The 24,338-nt window shown below is 40.0% G+C and overlaps 1 protein-coding gene across 3 annotated transcripts in view; it reads right to left on the reverse strand.

Annotated features, from left to right (window-relative positions):
* The window catches only part of mid2 (midline 2), a 180,949-nt gene that overhangs the window by 102,014 nt on the left and 54,597 nt on the right, over window positions 1–24,338 (reverse strand). The window contains exon 1 of one of the 3 annotated variants that reach the window (XM_023959095.1): window positions 16,108–16,582. The exons of 1 other annotated variant lie outside the window; for it this stretch is intronic. The gene's annotated coding sequence lies outside the window, so the exon portion shown is untranslated. Of the gene's footprint in view, window positions 1–16,107; window positions 16,583–24,338 lie in introns of those variants that run through there. One more of the 3 variants, XM_023959097.1, reaches the window with a different exon arrangement.

Below are 24,338 nucleotides of genomic sequence, written 5' to 3' on the forward strand. Positions count from 1 at the left end.
CCATCAGTCCATGGATACAAAGACAAAATACCACATTGTCTGTCTTAAAAACAATTCAGTTTCCAATTACTAACAAAATCAGCAACAAAAAAAACAATTCTAAGCACCATACCCCTGTGCAGCCCTCTAAAATCCAAAGTATTACCACTTACACACTATAAAACTGTTCAAATTAATTACTTAAAGATCCACATTATCCCTTCATCATCTATATTTAGTTAGGGTCACAGGGGCTGCAACAGGGTACCCCCCTAAAGCCTTGGTAACCAGTGCCCTTACAGGTGGATGTGGGCTGTCTGCAGGCGTAACATGGGCAAACCTTTACAGGAAGGAGCGCACATAAAATATTTGGAACGTGTACCACTACATAGAGCGAAAATGATCATGAACATTTTTCCTTTAGGGACATGATACAGGTGACAGATTGAAGCGAACACTTAAACAACACCTAAGGCAGAAGTAGGTGAGACACAGGCAGGTCGTACCAACTTTTCAGAAGCAAATTTTCAAATGTATATCACTGACATACAACAATGGTATGTTCCATTTTTATGAGGTGCCTTAAGGTGGCCATACGAGCCTTAAGGGAACTTCTGTGCTCCTCTCAAGATGCGCCTGCACCTTTCTATGATTCTCCATAGGCCCGGACAACCCAAAAACCTGCAACACCCAGGGGTATGTGGATAAGCCTGAAACCAGACGTCAGTCCACAATAGCTTCACGTAGGCAGAACCACAATTTCTAATCTCTAGGTAACCCTTTAGGCCTGTTTTTGTACTGTGGGAGGAAGCTGGAGTTCCCACCAACACACAAGGAGAACATCACACAGAAAGACTCTATCCAAATCTTTCACCGTGAGGTAGAGGTGCCAACCGCTACTCCTCAGCCCACAGGGGTCTATTTTTCTCTACTCACAGCTGTTTTATCATTTGCTTGTTCCACAGAAAGGAACTGGACATGACTTGATTATCAGGGTGAGTGAAGGCGGTGCATCCTGTGTCAGACTTTTTTTTTTCTTTTATCTCTAACAAACCAAAACACCTGAAAGCCGCTACAACAGCTGCTTGTTTGGAAGGAAGGGGCTTTTGTTTTGGCAGAACACAAAGAACAAAACTGGCTAGTCCTGCTAGTCTTGGTGATCAATTACAGATCCTGGACTTTCACCTCCTTTTTGCCATCATTTAGATGTTTTGCAGTCTTTTTTAGGACTTGAGATTTACACCTTCAAGCTGTAAACGTTTTTTTTCTGCATGCCAAATTGATCACAAATATCAGAGTTTGTTTTAGCTGCACCAGAGTTCAACCTTAACACAAAGAAAACTACCCAAGGAGGATCCAGGCAGGGTAAAAGTGTTGTAAACTATTACTTTACTCCCTTAAAGATCTTTTTTTTTTAAATCATTCATTTATCTTATATACACAAATACAGAATACCAGGTTGCTGGAGCCTATCCCAGTTACCCTGGACAGATCGTCAGTCTACTGCAGGGTGTACCTATTCATAACATCACAAATAAAAACTAGTCATTCTGTGTTTAAAAGGCTGGCAATTTGTCTTTGTAGATGTTTTTTTTTTTTTGGGTGGGGGACCATAATAAATAAAAGTTCCACTCCAATCATCTTTTGATCTATTTTAAAAGTGTTCCCAGTGCAGAGCAGCTGTAGTTCATTAGACATTCACTTTGACACTTGGTTCAGAGTAAGCTTAACAACTGCATGTTTTCATCTGCTCCTGATTCACAACAATTTGAATGAGACACTCAGAAATTCAGTTTTGAGCTTCTTTTCCTTTAATTTTTTCCAATTTTCTGCAATACACGGTTGGAAAATTGACATGAGATTCTTAAGCTGACAATGATAATTTAATATTAAGTCCCTTTTTTATTGAAATCATTTCTTTGACAAATGGAGGGAGAGTTCCAGCTTAACACTGATGCTAGACATCCATTAAACTAAGCTGCTTTTTCCCCTCATAGTTTTGCAGGATGAAAGTTTACTTGCAAAGAAAGACTATAGATTAAGAACGTCAACACCGACTTGTTGATGCAGAGACATCCACGTGTTTCCTGACATGTGCTCATGACAGTCGTAAACAAACGCAAAGCCACGGCGCACTGTGAGTGTCCATACTTCAGCATCAGCTGCCTCCATCAGCTGATTTAGTCTCATGACTGTGACAGCCTGCAGCCAATAGTCACTTTTCCCTGAGTGCTCATCAGCTCCTATCCACCAGGGCCGTAAACACATCACTCCATCTGCCTACAGACTAATCCCCATTGATGCAACTATCTATTGGTTTGGAGCTGAGGGCTGTCAATCACAGGATCATCCCACCAAAGAAACGGGGGGGGGGGGGGGGGGTCTGAAGGGGGCAGGGGGGAGGGCTGAAGACGCTCTGGCTTTTCCTAGCTCTGGCTTTTCCTAGCAGCCGTGAAATACATTTTGAGGTTCAATTATCACAGTTTTTTAACTATAAGTAAAAGTATGTGTGCAAAGTTGAAGGACACCACCAAAGCAAATGATACAAACAACTACTGTGTCTATATATCTACATATACAAGATATTTTTCATGTTCTGATAATATATTTTCTTGCGTGTTGCATCAGCAAGAAAATTCCTGTTTTTTTCTTTTTTTTATGATCATCTTCTAAATAAAGTTTCTGATTAAACCATGACATGCTTGTTTTTGATTTTCCTCTCTTGTCATTGGGGAAAATGACCACCCTCTTATTCATTCTCTGCAGCATCACATCACAGGAAATAACAGGAAATATTGTCTGCAATTGAAACGGACTAATTAAAACCAGCCTTTATGTGGTGAAGAAATCTGAAAATATGCCATTTGCTATTTAGCCTGTTTTTTCCCACTAAAATGAATTGTTAAACAATATGCTTTTGAACTGTGTCCTCAATTTGCTGTAAAAACATTGTTATACACAGAGTTGTGTGTCAAACCCAGGCAAAAGGTTATAAATGTAACTAATCAAAAGCTCCCATGGCTTCCTTGTTCAATATTATTTATTAAAAAGCTTCTTGTTGGGAAGAAAACAAGGTCTAAAAGTTTGATGAAGCTCAGAACTAAAAGGAGTAGCTCTACCTTCATTTCTCTATGACTTGGTTCAACGTGGCAGGCGGCTGGTTTCCACAAAATGTTATGTTGCTTAAATCACTTTCACACATTGGTGAGGTGGCAGTAATAAGCCTAAAGCCACAAATAAACCCCTTCATAAAAATAAAAAACTGTGCATGAATGACTTCATTAGTGTTAGAGTTCAACACAACCCTACAGTCCTTTCTCTGTCCCTTCAGCTGAGCATTCAAATCCCAGAGAAACAGGACACTGTTTGAGTGGAATCTTTGGAATTCAGATAGAGATGTTAAGACTTTAGAGATCAATTAAATTTGTTGAAAACACTGAAAAGTGCAAAACATGTCCAAACCAGTCAAACACTGTGACACTGTTCTTTTATACGTTTTTTTTTTTTTTGACGCAAAAAGAAAGGGCTTGACAGGTTGGCAAAATTACAATGTTTTATGTTTGATTTGCAACATGTGACCTAAAACTACGGTTACCTTTTAGTCAACATCTAAATTCTTAATATTACAGTCCATCCATTTCACATTTTTTAAGTTTACCCGCCATTAGGGCTATGAGGAAAAATGTGCGATATTAGTGATTAATATTGCAATGGCGATCTGACTTGCAATACATGAAAAAATTGTAAGACAACTAATAAAATATTTTCATTATGATGATAAATTTCCGATTAACTGTGCAGACCTACATGCCATTGATACAGATGCCGTAATGTGTATGGCATGTACAGTACATGCCATACAATATACACAGCTGAGAAGACGGTCTTGAGCTCAACCATTAGATTGAGTGAACTTTTACACTAGAATAATTTATCCACAAAGTCAAGTTGTCGAAAAGAAGCTAGTTGTGCTCGCCCTCTGAGCTTTATACTTGTGTTACTTTTCTTGATTTACAATTTTTCAAACTAAAACTTGTTTTTGTCACTCTAAATGACTTGCATTTACATTGCAGGGTATTTTTTCGGGGGTGACTAAAGTATTGCAGAGAAAACAAGCTAGCTCACCCTCTGAGCTTTATGTGTTAATAAAAACCACACTGCAATAAAGATAGGAGTTTCTTTTTTACTTTTTGTGATTCACACATCTGCATGTTCACTTTGTTTTTGTCACTTATTGTGACTTTCATTAATATTGCTGTTGTTTTTTATGGTTGCTTTGTTTCTGGAGAAACCAAACCAAGGCCCAATCAAACAGTAAGAGTTCCCTGAAAGAAATTGTCTCAGTGAGAAACTTGTTTTTAAACAAATTTAGTTCCTATCTAATGCTGGGTTTACAGTAAAAACGGTTTGTGCGGCAATTTCAATGTTAAGTTAATGTACAGATATGGCGCAATTTGAACATTGGGTGTGGTGCAGAGGTCTGGCTAGATAATGTTTTGGGCGGCGCAAAAACTAAGTCAAGCAAGTTCAAATATTTGAACTTTGGTGAAGAAATTTGCGTTGGGTGAAGCCATCAGGTACCCAGTTTTGGCCCATAATGCGTTAATGATGCATGGAGTTTAGGATGAACTATAGGATATTTTTATTATTTGTATCAGGACAAAAGTTCATCTTGTTTTATTCTTCTCCTCTCCTCAGACTATTGCGGGACAGCAGGTCATCAAACAGGGTCACAGAGAGATGGAAGTGCTGCTAAAAGCAGTCATCAGATGCAGCTGCGATGGTGTCTTTACTGTCCTGGGAGAGTTTCTGAATGACCTCATTAACTCAGACATGGAGACACGCTTACCGATAACTTTGTAAAGCTCTTTAAAATAAATAAACCTTATGTCTCAACAACATCCGTGTCTTCCATGTATCGCAAATGAGATATTCAATGAGTCCATGTCGTGATCAGGCTAAAAAAATTTAGCAGTAGCTCTTTCCACATGTGATGGGAGCATGTAGTTTATACAATTAATTTTCGCATGGCAAAGTGTTCAGTATGAATGTAGCATAACCGACAGTTTTGTAACATTTCTATTTCTTTTGATGACCCGCTGAAGCTCTGCGCCTGCAATTGCACCAACCGACAGCGACGTCAAATCGGGTTCAGAGAGTTGAAGGGGAACATGATCTATACCAGTTTTCAAGACCGTATTAGTTTCTAATAACCTTTTAAGCTTTCTGTCAGTGGTGTGGATAAGCGCTTTATTGTGTGAAGGACCTCTGCAGATGCATGACACTTAAAATAAAACCAACCATCAATACCTGTTAAGCCGGCACCCATACTAAGTTGTTGATGTGTTCATGTTTTAACATGAACACATCAACAACAGACTAAATGAGATTTTCACAGGGTTGTGACAGTGAATAGAAAACACTGCCTCTCTGTCTTACTTACTACTTAACATTTCTGTCTGTTAGCAGCTTGGCAGTTTGTGGCAATGAAGTTAAGACTGTCACACGCCGTTTCGTCAGCTCTCCGAGGCTCTTCTCGCGGTGGAGGACCTTATCAGGCCTCAACACAACGCCGTCGCAACTATGCGGCTGCCTCGCTTCATGCTGCTTCCATTATTCATGTGCATTTGCTCAGGTGAGAACAAAACCCCGGATCACAGCTTATTAGATATTTATACGCAGCTGTGCAAAGCTGGAAGGAGCAAAAGGATGAAGAGAGGGGAGAACAAAGGCAAAGGATGACAGTCAACAAAAGCAAACGCATCAGCGGGCTTTGAAGATACTGAAGGAGAAAGCCTCAACCGTTTTAAGCATCAAACTCCGGTCAACACAGTGCATCACCAGTTTGCTGGACTTTTGTCCAATAGCTGCAACCAATCAAAATCTGCAGAGGAATGAAGCATAATTTGGATTTTTGAACATTAAGCAAAAGTTTAAATGTTGCTGCATATTTTTCCAGCCTTTTGTGCTAACTTCCATAGTGTCTTTCTACCTTTCATGAAAGCCCAAAGTGCCTTTTAATCACCCACTGATGCCTACCTAACCAACAGAAGCAATGCAGGGTTCAGCGTCTTACCCATTGACTGTATATGAGAACTGGACTGAGTGACACCTCCCCCCTGGCATTTGAGAAAGGAAATACCTCCTGGCTCCAAGAAGCCCTTAGACTTCTACAGAGAAATAAACAGCTACTACTCAGTCCCTCTATTTGTCAGAAAAAAAAAAACATTCTAGCTCTGAAACCTTCAACCTGTTCTTACTGATCCTTATCTTTTCAGATTTTTGTGTCCTTATAGCAAATTATTGAAGTTATAAATTCACTAATAAAATGATTTAATAAAAGCATTCAGTTGAATATTCAAAACATTTGATTGACAGATTCTCCCAAACCTGCTTTCAGTAAAAGGGGTGTGGACTTTGAACATCTCACTCCCAGAAACTTTGACTCAGACCAATCAAGGCAGATCACTGCTTCCTAATGTCATCTGGCTCCAACATGGTGATGTCCGAATCGTATAAAAATGGCGACTTAATTGACTTTATTTGGTTGGGGCCAGAAGTAAGTTCTTCTCTATGATTCATGTCATACTCGCGCAGTCCAGCTCTCTCATACAGTCAATGGTCTTGCCCAAGGAAGACTTCAACAGATGATTGGGCAAGGTGGAAACTGAACCTGCGATCTTTTAAACCTGTGAGCTCAACCTCTGCACCATGGGCACCTGATAAACTGGTTTAGTACATTTTGCATATCTGAAGAAATCCCTTTAGAAGCTTGCTACGTCTGAGACTTCACCCTTATTTCAGCTCTAGATGCTCTGTTTTTATACACAGTGCCAACTTAATGTTTTTTTTTATAAATATGCAAACGTATCTGTGTTGGGTGAAAAAGCATTCTATGTCCAGCAGAAACACCACCTCTGTGAAAAGGATCTTATTTTAGATGGAGAGCACGTTCTTGGCTCCTGGTCAACATAATACATGTAAAAGAGCTTTTCAATGCAGGCACTACAGTCCTGGAAAGTTTATCCAGAACAAAAACAGCAGCTTCAAAGTCCAAATGCTTCACATTTAGGATTTGTATGAACCAGACCTGCAAGGTGCCGACTCCTGTACTTGTGGCCATCTAGGCTTTAGTAAATGATGACATTTTGTGGTGTTGTTGATTTTGGAGGTGTCAGACAAGCTCTTTTAATACAGATGAGCAACTGCATACTCAGAATGGGGGATTCTTACATTAAATGTGTTATTCTGTTTTCCTTAGGGGGAAAAAACAGAGCAGGTTGGACCCTGGAAGGACACAAAGAAAACCCGAAGTAGGATGGCCACACATTCTGAACACATAAATCTCTTCAATGTAATTTCTAGGTAGTCTATGTAGGACATTTTTTTTATTAATACACAAACAAAATATTTGAATATTGTTTTATAACATAATTGAAAATGGTTTTACTTTGCTCTGGTCTGATGACATTCCTTGTGAGGCACCTTAAAGTCCCACTCTCATCATCTGTGAAGCTTTTTTCAAAGCGTTCCCAGTGGTCTTTTAATGATGATTATGCTGTTTTTAGCCAAAAAATATTTTTAAAAGACTGTCATTTTCTAGGACATACAGTTTCTGCAAAAGTTTGTTAGAAATTCACCTCTGAGTTGTGGCCCTAACTGTTGGCATAACTGAGTAGACCTGCCCCCATTTTCCATCATCCAACAAAAATGGCGACCAATATTGGAGCTTTCCAGCCGTAGAGTTTAGAGCCAGATGCCAGCTCAGATGGAGAAAAAAAAGCCGTACATGGATCTAATCGTTTACATCAGAATTAGAGCGGCGCAGGGAGCTGGTGGCTTGCCGATTGTAGCTTTTACATCACAACTACATGCTTTTTCCAACGGCCTTTTTGCATCTGTCTCTGATTCACAAATATTTGAATAAAGAGATGCTTCTTTCTATATGTCCTTCCTCATCAGAAAAATGCCACAAAAACATGATTTTCATCAGAGTGGGTCTTTAAGATAACCTCCTAAGATAACAGGATTTAATTCTGACATGGAAAACGGATTTGGGGTTTCATGAGATTTAAAACTTACTTATTAACTAATAGTCAACCAGATTAGTAAAAACTACACATTTTGATTCAATTAAAAGGATTAAAAGTCCTATTTCAGGGGAAAACATTGAGCATTTTAATCAAATATTGCTGTGTACAAAAGAGAAAAGACAATAGATGAAATGTCCTTGTGAAAAGTGCATGAGTGCACATATCAGTACTGGGTGCTCAACCTCCAAAACTGCCTGCCAAATATCCCAGATAAAAGACTTGATGGAGCTGCCTCTGCACACTCTTCCCAAAACTTTATTAGACAAACACTGAGACGTTAATCTTATTCTGGGAATACCTTGTCTTCCTGTCTCTTTTTCTTCCACCTGATTTGAACTAATCTGTTCTTATGAAGGTTTAAGTGCATTAAAAGCTTTGAAATTATCATTAAAGCATTTTTTTTCTTTAAGTGGGTGTAATATCATTTTCTCTAAATACTATCCTGAGCTGCACTGAACAGCCGCTAAAAAACTTCACAACGCCGAACTCCCCCGCTGCGACTACAGCTTTCAATCCAGGTCAAAGCCTGTGTCCCCCCCCCCCCCCCCCCCAAAAGGTGCATTTTGCCGTTTTGTAGTGGATGGTTGCAATAATCCATCAGAAGGTGTTTTGGGGAGTGTGGCAAACCTGCTGAGTTATTGATGGTGGTGACCAGAGACAACAAAAGAAGGGGAAAGAAGGAAACAGAAAGGAATGTCACGGAAGTCGAGACAAGAAAAGATTACGTGCTCAGACAAAAGACAAAAAGAGCAGTAGGGACCAAGGAGGCAGGCGTCTGTGTGTGTGTGTGTGTGTGTGTGTGTGGGGGGGGGGACCTTGTCATCATTGTGACACCAAGGAGGGGGTTCCTGTCCTCTATCTGGCTTCACAAAGTCACAGCCTTCTATTTTTACACCCATGTAATGTTTGGCATTTCCTTCACAGAGGGAAGGCTTTAACTATTGTTTTTCTTGGCTGCTCTTTGACGACTTCAAGTGCCAGCAGTTTGTGGCTCTACACATGTGACAAACTTTCAAAATTTGACCATAAAATGTTCAAATTGCTCCTCAATACAAGTATAAATCTTGTAGGTCATAAAATGCGCTGGTTTGTCACACAATACATCAACCGAGGGAGCCGATACATGTGTCAAATGTTTCTTGTTTCAAATGCTGATGTGAGTTGTGGTAGGTCATCATAAGAGATGTGACAACACAGCTGTCAAGAGGCAGATCTGAGCTCGAAGAATGCAGCTATGGCAACAAAGATGCTGCAACGCACTGCAACTTCTAATAAATAATATCTGCTGTGGAGCAGCAACACTAAAGTGGCGCAGCAGGCAGGTCCACTTCCGCAGAAGAAAAACCCTTTAACAAAATACAGGATATATTAAAAAAAGTACTTTTTTAAGGGCGTATAACATGCTATATCAATTTTTTGGGGCTTTTAAGTGTATTATCATGTTAATACCTCTCAAAAACAACCCCTAAGCGTTTTTTTGATCCATTCACGTATCTCAGAGTATTCCCCTAAAATTCGTCTGTCTGAGCACCAGCCCCTCCCATTCCACAAAAAAGGGTGGGTCATCACACTGTAACCTAACACACTGTGACGTCTGCAGTGCCCGCAAAAACGCTTTCATTCTAGAAGCACAATATGCACATTGTCTTTGCAAAAGGCCGGATGTTGTTTGTTTTCCTGGGTGAAACGCAGACACGCTGCCGAGGTCGCCTCTTGGACGATGTCATGAAATGGGCGGGGCACCCACATGGAGCCAATGCCTCAGAGATCAAGTTGCCTCACTTTCGAGTAGGAAAATGAGCTGCGAAATTAACTGATTTAATTAAAAAATTGCTATTTAGTGTGCCAAAGATAATTTATTATTATATATATGGATATAGGTTACTCTTATGAAAGGCTTATGAAAAGCAGGATATAGGCCATTTAATGCGCCTTACAGTTTAGTGCATCTTATATATGACAATAGTTCAAAATAGACCATTTATTGATGGTGCGTTTTATAATCCAGTGCGTCCTATATGACTAGCTCAGTGGCCTTGGTAGTGTGTCTGCCCTGTGACTGAAAGGTCGTGAGTTCATATTCAGGCCGAGTCAGACCAAAGACTCCAAAAATGGGACCCAATTCCTCCCTCCTTGACACTCAGCATTAAGGGGTTGGATTGGGTGGGGGGTTAAACCACCAAATGGTCCTCGAGTGTGTCTGTGTCTGCAGCTCACTGCTTCCCCAGGGGATGGGTTGAGGAGAACAGATTTCGCACACCTAGGCGTGTGACAGATAATGGGACTCAAACTATAGTTCATAAAATACAGAATTTCATCAACATAATTTAAATGATATCTATTTTTCCAGCTGTTTATATTTAGCTTCCTTGTTTTTCGGGGGGGGGGGTCCATTTGTTGTTTTATACTAGTAAAATTTTATTTAAACTAAAATACAAACTGGGGTTGCCAAACCATAAGCCCAACAACAACAAAAAAACATAAATATTTGATTAAAACCAAAGGAACACAACAAGGAATTCCAGCAGGGTATCACACCAGGTGCCTTGAATTGGGATGGAGCCTTCTCTTCTGCAATAAAATGATAGTAAAGGCATAAATACTAATAATAACATAGAAATGGATTCAAGACATTCTTGGCAGAGCTGTGAGTGGATGAGTCGAGGATTTAGTTACTTTTTGGTTTGGCTCTCTGATGTATGTGCATTGGCCTTTAAACCTCCTCAGAATCCCACAAATATCCTTTTGGTTCAGAAATCTTTTTTTAAATACGTGCCCCCTATTTACACCTACCTGCTTGATCCGTCTCTTTGTAAACAGATCGCTCTCTGCGCTCGCCTGTTCAACACGGGGTCCCTCTATTTTAGTCATATCTACCTCCTGCCTTCTGCTGATGAACAGGGAGAGCTTTTCGAGCTACCAGAACAAAAACTATCAAAAACAAGACGTGAGACTTGGTGTTAGTCATATTTGACATTAAAACCCTAATGAAGAGCCAGATTTGAAATATTCCATTAAGGCGTTTTTTTAGAGTTATTCCAATAGAACTGTTGTCACTAATGAAAAAGCACTCAGAGTAAAACAGTAACATGAACCTGTTCTTGGTCATAATTTCCATCTAGCCAGCCATTTTCTGAACTCTGTGTGTCCCTTTTGGGGTCACGAGGTTCCCATAGCCTGTCCTGGCTACTGTGGGGCAAAGATGGGCTACACCCTGGACAGGTTCCCGGTCTGTCACAGGGCCACACATTCACAATGTAGGAGTCATCCATTAACATATGATGTTTTTGAACTGTGGGAGGAAGCTGTAGTGCCTGGAGAAAACCCATGCATGCACGAGAAGAACATGCAAACCCCATACAGATTGGTCCGAGCCGAGATTCAAACCAGGGCCTTCTAGCTGTGAGGCTAGAGCGCTGACCACTGCACCACCATGCAGTCCTATGTCAAAATCTCCATGATTCTAAATTCAAACTTCCTCTGTCATATGGAGAAGATGGTGAGTTTGCTATTCCTCAACCCAACAGAGGAGAATCATGGAATTGGAAGCATTATGTCTCAAAATCCTTGGCTGCTGGTGCCAGTAAGTGAGATCATGGGAAATGTGCATCTCTGCCGGAGTGTTTGCAAACAGCTGCCTGACGAGTGACTTCTCAGAGCCGGCTGTTGGACTGAGGTGGAAACCCACTTCCCTCACAACACCCCCACTTCCTGCTGTTTGGGCAGCTAGCTGCGATCATGGCTTAGGCTGGAAAGGACAACCTAAGGCCTCGGTGCATCTGCAGTGCAACACTTGTCCACTCCAAATTACCCCCAAAATATACATACAATATCAGGGTTGGAGGTTAAGCCAAACATGATAAAATGTCTATATTGCCGCAACTACAGACTTCTTATCTTTCTTTACTGTCCTAAACAAGTGTCCAAAATAAAGAAGCAATCGTTACCTAACCAAAATGTTCCCAATTTGACACTTCAGACCCCACTCCTGCCTTGACTGCTGTGATGAACTGCTGGCAGCAGATTCTGAGATCATTTTTCAAGATGGTCCACAAAGCATCACCATATCAGGTTTTTAATTAACCCAATAATTGATAAACCATTTTACACAATTCCTGAAGCTACACTGATGTACTTAATTTACTTTACAGAAAAGTCACCGAGCTATTGTGTTGCTAGGTAAAAGCCACACCCAGATCGTCCTATTGTGAGGATGGAACAATTGCCCAATACTCATTTAAATGGGAGGGTCCTTCTGAAAAGACGTTTTAAAGACACATCCACGTCGGCGTCTACTTTCTTAAATTGCAAAGAGTGCAATTATTATGTGTTTTTTATGTGTTCACTACAACCTGTCAAGCTCAGCATTCCCATCGCAAAAAAAATGAACATTTTTTCTCTAATGCCCGGTTTATACCACATGGCGATTTGTAATCGCTCAGGTCACATTGGTCTTAAGGTCATTGGAAGGGAATCGGCCCAATTGCTGCACAATGTGACACAAACTGATGACATCATCTGCGATGGAAACATTACACCGGTAGTGCAAAAGCCTGCTTATCGCACCGTTTAACCTATACTTATTTTAGGCAATAGCAGAGTAAACTGAATCCAGAAAGTTGATGTTTTCACGTTCCAGGAATTCGAAGACAAGGTCGCTTATAGTGCATTCTAAATAAAATACATAAAAAGAAGGGTTTGACATGACATAAAGATATTCTTACTCAATTAAAAAAAACAAAAACATAAAAAACACAACATTGATGTACAGTTTGCTTCACTTTAACTTTTCTATAGTAAAAAATTAATGACTAATGAATACCAGCCAATACCCATGGATCCATTATTTCATCCATCCTACTTTCAATGCAAAACCCATCCATCTCCAAACGTTTTCCATGGCTACCCAGCAGAAAGCAACACAAAGCTTGCATGCAAATTTGATGTGACTATCCAATCAGAAATCTATGAGATAAACAGTTTAAAGCTGAATCAACACAAACAACTATATCGTTTAAACACTGATCAAGTTAAATGCCAAGTATCTGAAGCTTCCAAAGCCACCAGCCAGACCCGCCCATTGATCTTTGCCAGACCGCAGAAAGCAGAATGAATCGGAGATGGAAACACTTCACTTCAACACTCAAAGACAGCAAACAGATCACTGCTCTGCAGAGCTTAGCTCAAAGTCCTGTCTAAGGAAAAATCCATCCGACTGGAGAAAAAGTTTTCTGTTGATGTTACGAGCTGACCTTGACTTGCAGAAAAAACTGACTTATATACAAAATAAAACAAGAAACATCTTAATAAAAGATAAGATGCTGTAAGCTCATGTGAGCTAAATATAAATTTATAAATGGCATCCTGCAATGAAATTAAGATATTTTTGTCTTTTCTAACCCTTAAATTACTACTCCCTTCTAAACTGTGACTTTTTCTTACTTTCAATGCTTTAAATGTCTTCTTAGATCCCTTGCATGCAGTTGTCCAACTTTATTAACCCTGTTTTCAATGAAACCCACAGATTTGTCTGCAGCAGGTCAGAGCAAATGGGTAAACAGGTGGGTAAAGCCAACACAATTGGGAGGCTCACTTTGACGTCCCTCCGAGATCATGTCAGGAAGCAGCAACCACTGTTCCACAGGGGCTGATAGATGGAAAAAATGAGAGAAGTAGGAAGAGAAGACAAATGGGAAGAAGGAGGACACAGGTAAGCAACCCCTGAGACAGAGTGATGGCCAACCAGAAGGTTTAAGGAGCAGCCTGGAGCGTTGACTCTGCTCCTGTCTCCTTGAGACGGATGCATTTGTGAGTGTGCTGATGTGTAATCAGCCTGATGAGCCATATTTGTGTAATGGTACGAAACGGCAAGCTCTGCCTGCCTGGACTCCTGCAGGACGTCTACAGGCTCCATCAGGTTTTTTCTATTTTTTATCTCAAACATCTGGAGCCGACCCGATTGGAGAGAGGCTGAACAGAGCGATCAGTTAAGATTCAGCATAGATACAGGTTTCTGTAAGTTGCCTAGTGAAAAGCGGGAAATCGCAGACAAACACACTACCTGGCAGCTGATCATCTGATAACAGAGCTTAGTGAGCCAACGCAAAGGCATCCAAAGCAGCCCGACAACAAGCGTGTTTCCTCACACTGCCAGCTGAGCTCAGCAGGATTATAAGAAGAGTTCCCCAGCCGCTGGCATGCAGGCGACTGATGCATTATGTCTAACACTTCAACGCCTCGCCATCGGCTTTGCACGCCTCATCCCACTTTCGACGGGGCGCGGGTTCTGAGGCGGCAGCCGACCCCACAGCTGCCCGGAGGACACCTTTGACTTTGATCTTGGAGCGCGTCCGCTGCTTCTCCACCAAAGCACAGCTCTACCACTTCAACCATTTGCTAAATCAGCTCAATCATTGCACTTTTTTAACCTCCAATGTATGACTACAGAGTGGGCTTCCTTCGATGTTTGAGTCAATGAAAAGTTGAAGCATGTGTCCCATATATATGGAGACACCCTAATAGTTTATATTCCTACGCCATAAAGACATCGGCCGAGTGTTTTTTTTTTAGGAACTGCCTCTCTATAGATAGAATAAATGGAATAAAACAGCTTAACATCTATAGAATTCTAAAAATATTCTCACAGTGTTTTTTATTCATTATCAAAGACCATAAAGCACATTTTCTATTTTTTAAGTAAATACGTAAAAGGGCTGCACGATCTTAGGAAAACTTGCAGTTTTAATGATCAATAAAGCGATGACAATACGACCTATGTTACATGAACAAATAGTAAAACAAAAAATAATCAATACGTCATTTGTATTTCACTGCAACAGTTTTATTTAAATTAAAGTCAAAATTCAATATACTGCAAGTAGTCTCAATAGGAGACAACAAAGAACAATTATCTACCTTTCTGGTTGTACTGGCCAAAACTAATATGGACAACGATTAAGAAAAATGTGGGTAGTGTGCGCTTAGGCTTTGTTTTCTCTGTTTATGCAGCTCAGTTGGGTTAACGCTGGACTGGCACATGGGAAATCAGGGTTTGATTCCCAGGGGTGCATTAAGTATCATCCAGTCCCTGGGCAAGACCCTTCATGCTACTGCCTAACTATGTAGGGGTACCCAAGTCTGGGTCTCCCTGTGCCTGTCCCTAGCCTGGATAACATGTGTCAGGAAGAGCATCCGCCATAAAACTATCTGCCAAACCACCGGTGCAAGTCAGTGAAGGCTGATTCGATGAGGCAGCCCCTGAAGGGATAAGCCAAATGGTGAACAACATTTCTGTCTACGCATGTGTGTAAACATTTAAGGTATTTACACCGTCTTTTGCACAAGCGGATGTTTTGCAAAAAGACGTGATACATGATAAATTTTCAATGTATTTTGCAGTTCTAATATCTGTAACATATGAATTAGAAAAAAAAACATAGATACTCTTCATTCCTTTCAAACTAATTTTCATAACTTGTTCCTAAAAACGCAAGAAATCAAATTCCTGCTCAGTTGTAATCTTTCTTTCCTGTGGGAGTCAACCATTAAAGTTGGACAAGTTTTTATTCCAGAATGACCCCAGATCTCCATGGGAGCATAAGGACATCCATCTCCCAGTGGAGTAATCTGAAGTCTAACACTCCATGAGGAGCAGAAGGAACAGAGACCCTATGGGAGGTTTCTACTCCTCTACAGGCTGGAGTCAGATGGAACGCGTTATTTACCACACCAGACCAAAACAAAGAGAAAATTGACACGAAGGGGATCCATTACTGAGGACACAACCCCAAGCACCCGAGTCCAAGTTTGAGCACGATCCGAGCAGCCTCCCTCAGACATGTTCATGCGCGCACCGTTCGTCTCCATTCACCAGAAAACCTTTAGGCTCACGCGTAAACAAAATCCCAACAGATGGAGGTGGAATCAAAAATAAGAAGTCCCGTTCCTGTTCCCGTCATCTCCGAGTCCCGTTCTGCATCTACCCTGAACCAGACCCCTGTGCGCGCGGAGGGAAGGGCTTTTTGGAAAAACCTACCAGCTCATGCCCACAGCTCTGTTCCTCTGACATCTTGGAAGTATCCCGAAAGGTAGCGACACGACAGATTTAGAAAGAGAAGGCTGAATCATTAAAAAAAAATCTCTATCGGATTCAGAGGTGATTCGGCTTTCCCCTCCTTTGTCTGCTCCGCGAGACGCAGCCTCCCCTCCAGGAAAAAACAAGCCCTCGTCCTGGTGCGTTCTTCTGGTCTGGAGGCGCAATGAGCTGCGCTGCTCCTCTGGCGACGGCTCTCCCAGGCAGGCGGAAAATTCAACTTTGGGAAGAAAAAAAATGAGAGAGGGACAGAGAGGGGAGGCGGACAATCGCAGGAAAAACGAGCCCCTCCCACTCTAAGAGGGAGCAGAAAAACAGATCTGCGCGGGTTTTGCGCGTCGGGACGGACATCCAAACGCGCAAAATAGTTGAAGTGAACTGGCCCAAAGTGCTTCTCCTGCAGCAGGCGGCGCGTCACAGCTCCACCCCGGCGTCCCGTATGTGTGCGCTCCCCTCCCCGGTCCGTGTCACACCACCACACAAAGGAGGTCACATATGCTTAATTAACCTTTTTTCACAGGGGCTGTTGCACATGGCTTTTCAGACTTGGGGACTGTATAAATGACCACATTCACTCCTCACAGCTGTGGAAAATGATGCAACCCATGGCAATGAAAGCAAAAGCCATTAAAGAGCCCGCACTCTTCATTATTATCAATTAGTAAAACAGAAATAGGGAGCCATGGCGATGGCAAACAGGCCCCAAGGCAGCAATTACAAAACTCATAATTTAAAGACCTACTTTGATGAAAATTGTGTTTTTGGTGTTTTTACCATGTTCTTTTGGCATTGTTTGATGATGGAGGACACATATAAGGACAATTAAGCTTAAAATAGCATTTCTGAGTATTTTCTTTATGGAAATGGTGTTAAATCAGGAGCAGAAAAAAAATGTCATTATAAAAAGCTTGTACGGTAGTTGTGGCGTAGAAGCTACAACGGCAACCTCACCCACAACTTAGATGCAAATTTCTAAAAAAAAAAAAAAAAAAAAAAACTCCTGCCGCTCTGGAGAAATGATGTCCTAGAAAATGACACAATTTTTTTTTTATTTTTAATTTAAAACAGCATAATCATAATTCAGTGGTAGCTTGTATATAAGTGCAATTTAGCATTTTAACTGTAAAGGAATTCCAAGACTTCACCTAGTGTGTCAGCACCTGTTTCAATCCACGGTCCCCTGTTTGTTCAAGAGGGAATGAATCTGCACCAGATTTAGCTTTGACTTTGTTTTACTCAAGTGGGTGGGCTGCTCGGAAGAGCAGGTGTGTGTGTGTGTGTGTGTCTGCAGCAGTGTGTTTCCTGGACTTCAGGAAAAACAAAACAGGAGCTTTTCCAGAGCCCACTCCTTTATCAGTGGGTCGTTCCTGCTGTTTGCCACCTGTGAGCTGCATCTGTCTGACCCATCCTTGCTATTCAGTCAGACCTCACATGGGCAGGGTGCTGACCTGGAACCACAAAAGACCAACAAAACCACAAAAAGAAAAAAGAACATCAAAGTAAAATGAAAGAAAAAATTCTGTCTCCCTTCGTAAACGATAGATAGATAGATAGATAGATAGATAGATAGATAGATAGATAGATAGATAGATAGATAGATAGATAGATAGATAGATAGATAGATAGATAGATAGATAGATAGATAGATAGATAGATAGATAGATAGATAGATAGATAGATAGATAGATAGATAGATAGATAGATAGATAGATAGATAGATAGATAGATTTGGCATAAACTAATGAAAGATATAATAATATATCAAATATAAAATGTTGCTGTAGACCACAGACAGCATAGAAATAAATACACTTGAGGTCCTCTTGTTCAAAGATATTAAAAGTAAACAGGAGTATTTGCTAAGATTATAAAGCTAAAAGGCTTATGAGACATAGAAGATATTTTCAAAAACTTTGAAATAAGAAACACCTGCTGTGGGTTAAGGCTGCCGTTTAAGGTCCAGGTGGACGAAAAGGTGTGTTCTGTGAATGTCAATAAACACACAAAGAATGTGGGAGACTCTTGTTTCCATGATATAAATGATTTACTATTCAACAGCTCTTTTTGTAGGCTGTGAAAACACAGATGTCTGGCTGTTCTAAAGATCTTGCTTAATGCTTGTTTGCTCATCTCCTCAAGTGCGATTCAAGCAGACAGTGTTTTAAATTTGTTTTCATGAAGGTATCAGATAGACCCGCTGACGCTGCGACTTAAACAGGTCGGACTGGAATTTCAGTCTGATTACTGACACGTTATGATTGCAAAGTGAAAAGGGTCACTCAGATTTCAAGAAAAAATTATCTACACTATAGACCAAAAGTTTGGACACAACTTTTCTGTTGTCTCCAAACTTTTGGTCTGTACTTTTAGTATGGACTTAGTACCTGTTTTAGTGTTCCTGTAAAGGTTTAGATCTGAGTTCATGTTGACACCATGGATTTAAACACACTAAATTTGACATCCTTGACGTCAAATCTAGAGTTCTAGAAATGCCGTCTGAAATGGGAGGGGCACGTTGACAGATGTTTGCACTGTCCAACATGCCAGAAAACAGCGACTGTATTTTTTCGTAGAAGAAGTAGCACTTTTTTTTTTTGTGGCATAGTTTGGTTCGGGTGCCAAGTACTTGTTTGGCTCCATAACTTTTTTTTTAAATAAATAGCAACAGCAACTAGAGGGCATTGTAATTGTGTGTTCACATTGGACGATCCGGTGCTGATGACCTGTTGTTGGCCCTAAGCTGTGGAACGCTCTGCCAATGCATGTCACAGCGCCCTCTGTGGAGTGTTTTAAATCCCGTCTTAAAACACATTTTTACTCTCTAGCGTTTAACACCGCATGAGTTGTGTGGTCCTCTGTGTTTTTACAGTATTTTTATCTGTATTTATCTGTGTTTTTATCTTGTTTTACCTTGTTTTTATTTATTAATTTTTTATTCATTTTACTGGTGTACTTTGTTTTTATTTTGTTTGGCAATCTTTTGTCTGGTGTTTGGTCACTGTACAGCACTTTGGAAACTGCCAGTTCGAGAAATGTGCTAGATAAATAAAGTGGATTGGATTGGACCTGCCACCAACAGTTGAAAGAAATGTCGAATTTCTGTTCACCCTATTCTAATACAAGAGTTGGTGTCATATAATTTCGATCTGGGCACAAATTTCAATTATTTTTATTTTACCCTGTGATCACTTTTTAAACAGTTTGCACTTCTGTGAATGAAAAGGGCTGCCTTCAATACGTCACTACCAAATTTGAGTCCCTGATTGGTCAAAGTTCAACTGGTTTAACTTTCAAAGTGTGTTCAATGGCTGCTCATTTTGTAATTGGAGCCAGAAAACCATCCAAAAATGTGCGTAGTGACGCATGAACACAGGAGTTTTGAACGTGGAAGCGTGCATTTATGTAGACTTTTCATAGAAAGCGGTTGCCTGAAAATGTTTTTCTGAGGTCGCTAAGTTCAAATGAAACTTTGATGAAACTATTTGCCACAAGGTTGTACCTATGTTTATTTTTAGTGTAAAGTCTGACTTTTTAACATGGGTGTCAATAGGAGATTGCTCCCTTTCCGACTCAAGCCTCTAGTGGTCCTTTGGCAACTGCAACATTAAGGATGTCTCAAATCGGGTCCAAATCAGGTGGGAGCTCAGTTCAAACAGAATTTTCTGGATTGTTATGTCAATTCTTAACCCTGGAGAACCAAGAGGGTCAAATTTGGCTGATATTTAAATATTTCTTATGTATTTATTTGTGATAAACTTTTATTTTTGGCTGTTGTTAATTGCTGCTACCTAAAATCAAAATACAGAAACAGATCATCAAATTAATTTAAGAAACACTGAATAAATACGTTGTTGGGTTGTCCAGGGTTCATCATTACTCACTGCAGCTTAGAAATGACTTTCAATCAGTTCTCAGAATACCTCCAAAAAAATAAATAAAATAAAATAAAATAAAAAATACGTTGAGGTGTGTTTGTGCTCAAAAACAGAATTCTAGCACATTAAGCTGGTGGTCTGTCATGGGTAAAAAGAAAATTACAATTTCCTTCCCACAAAACAGTAAATCGTTCCCTCATAATAATCACAACCTTTTACACACCCCGTATTTTCAACCGGAAATAAACGTAAATGCTTCCAGTTACAAATAATATAAGTAGTTTAAAGCAAGAATATAAATAAAATATATTTTACGACTGCATCATTGATGTTTCCATTGACTATAGTGAGGTAATTGCTACCCGGGGCGGCTGGCTAGCCTGCAGACAGGGAGCCGCTGAGGGATGGGCAGGCTGGTAAATCAGGCCTCGTAAATCTTTTGATAGTTTTCCTATTTTCATTCAGTCATTAAGCAAAAGATCCTCTAATTTTTTTATTCTTGTTTTTTTTTTTCCCTCTCAAACTAACGTGGGTCACAGAGACACGCATTAGCGACAGAAAGCGGCATTTGCAGCGGAAGTAAAGCTCACTTTACCAGGAGAGACTTTGCATGATCTCATGAACCCAGACATGGAAACATGATTACCGATACTTCTGTAGAGCCTTTTAATATAAATCAATCCAATCTCTAAAGATTCTCTGTGTCTTCCATGCATTGTAATGATATGTGCACAGACAGAATTTTGAATATGTCTGCTGTAAATCCAAGCATTGCTCAGATCTATGTTTTTGAATGACTTATCGCATGCGTTCTCGGGCAAAGGAAAACTTGGCAAAATCTAACAAAGTAGATGAGAATTTGCTGCACTTTCCACAAAATTGGGGATAGCCAGAAAAGAGACGGCCCGACAAGTAACTACTTCGAGTTCATACAAAAGAAAAGTCAGCTTTAAGGATTTTTCTCATTTTAAATACATTACATTAAAATAAAAAGTAAAATTTTGAGGGAAATGATTTAATTATTCCGTGGGAACGATTTAATAATTCTGTAATAATTTCATAATTCTGTGGCAACAAATTACTATTCGTGGGAACAAAATCCTAATTCTTGGGAATGATTGAACCCTTGTGCTATCTTAGATGACCCCACCCTTACATTGACGTGTTCTCCCTACCATGACAAAGGTGGATAAAGGTGGAAAGATTTCATGTAATCCATGGACACCAGTGAAGATCACAAATCATTGAAGAAAAAGGGTTCAGAGCACTGTCTAGTGGGTCTGGATGACCCAACTTCCAATGTGGAAGTGCCTAGGATAGCACAAGGGTTAATGATTTTTTTTATCCATGCAGGTCATGGGCTCCGTAATTTATGCATTCAACCACTTGAGTCTAAGACCACAGCTTACTGGAGAAATGGATGTGGAAGTTTCAGTTTTATGACAGACCATTGTTTTTATGAAGAGAAGACCTGAGCCAGACATTGATTTTTGCGCAGCATAAGAGCTTTATGTGATTTTATTATGTGATGCATTGGAAACTGATATTTACCATCAGAATAAGGATTTTAGTCTGCACCATGTTGATGAACAGATCCTTCAATCCACCAACACAGAGATCAGCTGTTCCATACTGAGAAAATTGAGTATTTGTTCTTCAATATTAGTTCTTAGAACTGAATAAAATCATAAAAAAGGTACATTTCTTCACTCTGTATCATCTTTTTTTTCCTACAAACTTTGCATGGTCACATTTGAATGTCTTACAGTAGAAGTTCCCTCAGCACAGTTAGCACATGTTGCATTTGGACATTACTAAAAATTCCCTGTGGAGGTATTTTGGACTCTAATGAGTCTTTTAGCCTTTGAGCTTGACAGAATGGCTTGATGATTAAGTGTGCAGACTAAGCCTGGATTCAGCTCCAGGCATTCATCAGTGCTGTCCTCCCTCGGTGGCCGCTTGGACATCTGAATCTTCTGACAGTGACAGTCAGCTGCACTGCAGGGCGACTTCTAACACTGCACAATAAATCCACTCAACAGTTTGACCAAACGTAATTTATCTTTGCACATTGTGCACTTCCTGTCCATCAAATAAAGATTGGTTAGAGAACTTTTACTAGTTTTATTCTTCTTTTATTATAAGCCACTGAGAATGTTGCGTTTATGCTGAAATGTAAATATTATTGTAGCAAACATCTCTCTAAAAATGAAGTAAAATAATTTAAATGAACAAATAAAACCCTAATCAAACTGTTAAATCATTTTGCTATGGATTCTGCCTAAATTTACCTTATAGTACTATCATATTTTCCACACTATAAGGTGCACTTACTTTATAAGCTTTAATTTTTTGTTTTGGGAGTTACATATTTTATGAATAAATGAGTTATATGGATAGAGACGCTGCGCTCCGAGTTATATTTGATTGCACAAACAGAACTAGAAAAACAAGGTTGTGACTTTTACAAATAAATGATTACTATCAATTAATAAAGGAGAACTTATAAAAAACATGTTAGAAAGATCTGAGTAAGTTTACTGTCAGAACAATGAACGTTTAGGCTGATTTGTAAGTGATAAAGGCAAGGTCAACACAAACAAAGCCATGTCATGGTCAATGGTAGTTTTAGACTTGACACTATTTCCATGTTTTCTGGCACGACCATCTATCTTTTGAGTTTTTGGAGACTGACTTAGTATTGTATGCGTGTTCGACATCGGATCAGATGAGACGACATGCTGAATTCAAGCAGATTACTGTGCAGAGGAAAAGAAACAAGTCCGAATACCCATGCGGCAATATTTTTTACCCACTTGACCAATCTTAAAACTCAGACGATAGAGTCTAGCAGTTTGGGTAAATATTAGTATGTGTGTAGACTTGAAAAAAATCACAACCAAGCATCAGGCATGCATTTGGTTTCCTATAGAATGACTTATTTATTTTTAGAAAAGTTCGGTGTTCATCTGCTGCACCTACAAAAACATTAATACCACGGCCTGAGTCTTATTTTTGTGATGTGTTTTTTCTCTTTAAAATCAGACCAAAATCAAGCAAGCCGTGGTCATTTTACTGTGTCTGCTAAGCTGCGTGTTATTGTTTACTGCCCTTTCCAACATGGCATCATTTTTTACGTAAATTTTTACGTACAAACTACATCCTTTGTCTATTCTCTTCTATTCTGTTCTTATCTATTTTCCCGCTTAATGTGTCTCACATATGACACAAGTTTGAAAGTAGACCATTTTTTGATGGTGCCCCTTATAATCTGTTGCGCCCAATAGTGTAGAAAATACAGTGATAATCATTATTGGGTTTCAAAAACCTAATTACAAAATAAAATCATCCTTCAAAAATACAATCTTGAACTTCTAATGTTGATATCTTACAATAGTGTCTAGTCATTCAATCCCCAACCGTTGTCTATTTGATTCTTTTTATGTAAATGAAGGTGGTTCATCCGCTGCAGCACAGCAGAATTGACTCCATCTTCAGCACAGCGGCACACCATGCTTCTTCTGGCCTGCCTCACAAACGCGACAGTACGTGTCCAGCATGACCACACTCAATGACTGCAATGTGTGGATGCTAATGCTACACCCTACAATTACACCTTTAACCACATATTTAGAAAATAGGTGAGGCTGAAACCACTACTTTGTTTAATTTGAGCAATTTTTAAGTACTCTTTCAATTTGAAATGCCTTAAGTGTCCATCATAACCCCTATTTAGAGAAAAAGCTTCAATGTTCACATGCATGCTGTTCTTATAGATGATAGTAACATGAAGTGGACAGTGATGTATTTACACTAGAACAAAAAGTCCGGTGACAGAATGGGGACGGGTTGGAGGAGGAAGGCTGTGCTGGACAGTAAACACACTTTCCACTGGAGACTCGGCCTCTGTCTGTTGTGCTGCTATGGCCCAGCCATGTGGCAAAGCACGTATCAAATTACCATCAGCCTAACAATGTCTGTGTATGTTTGTGTGTGTTTTTGCATCCGTGTGTGTGTGTGCTTTTCCACACAAATGCATTCATGCACTTCAACACACATGCTGGCATGACAAATGACCAGCACCGGTTAGTCAGTGTGTGTCCAGCGGAAATGCATCAGCTCATCTCTGCCTCTTTCCATTTCCATCTCCACACTCGTTAGGGTGTTCAGACTCGCTCTGCCTGCGTGCAGCTGATAGGATCTGCAACACCCCCCCCCCCCAACACACACACAAAGACAAAAAAACAGTTTCTTTCAGAATTAGGAAAGTTGGACCCAGTGTAAACACCTTAAAATGTC

Source organism: Oryzias latipes, chromosome 10 (genome assembly GCF_002234675.1).
Source record: "Oryzias latipes chromosome 10, ASM223467v1".
In the NCBI taxonomy this organism is placed as follows: domain Eukaryota; kingdom Metazoa; phylum Chordata; class Actinopteri; order Beloniformes; family Adrianichthyidae; genus Oryzias; species Oryzias latipes.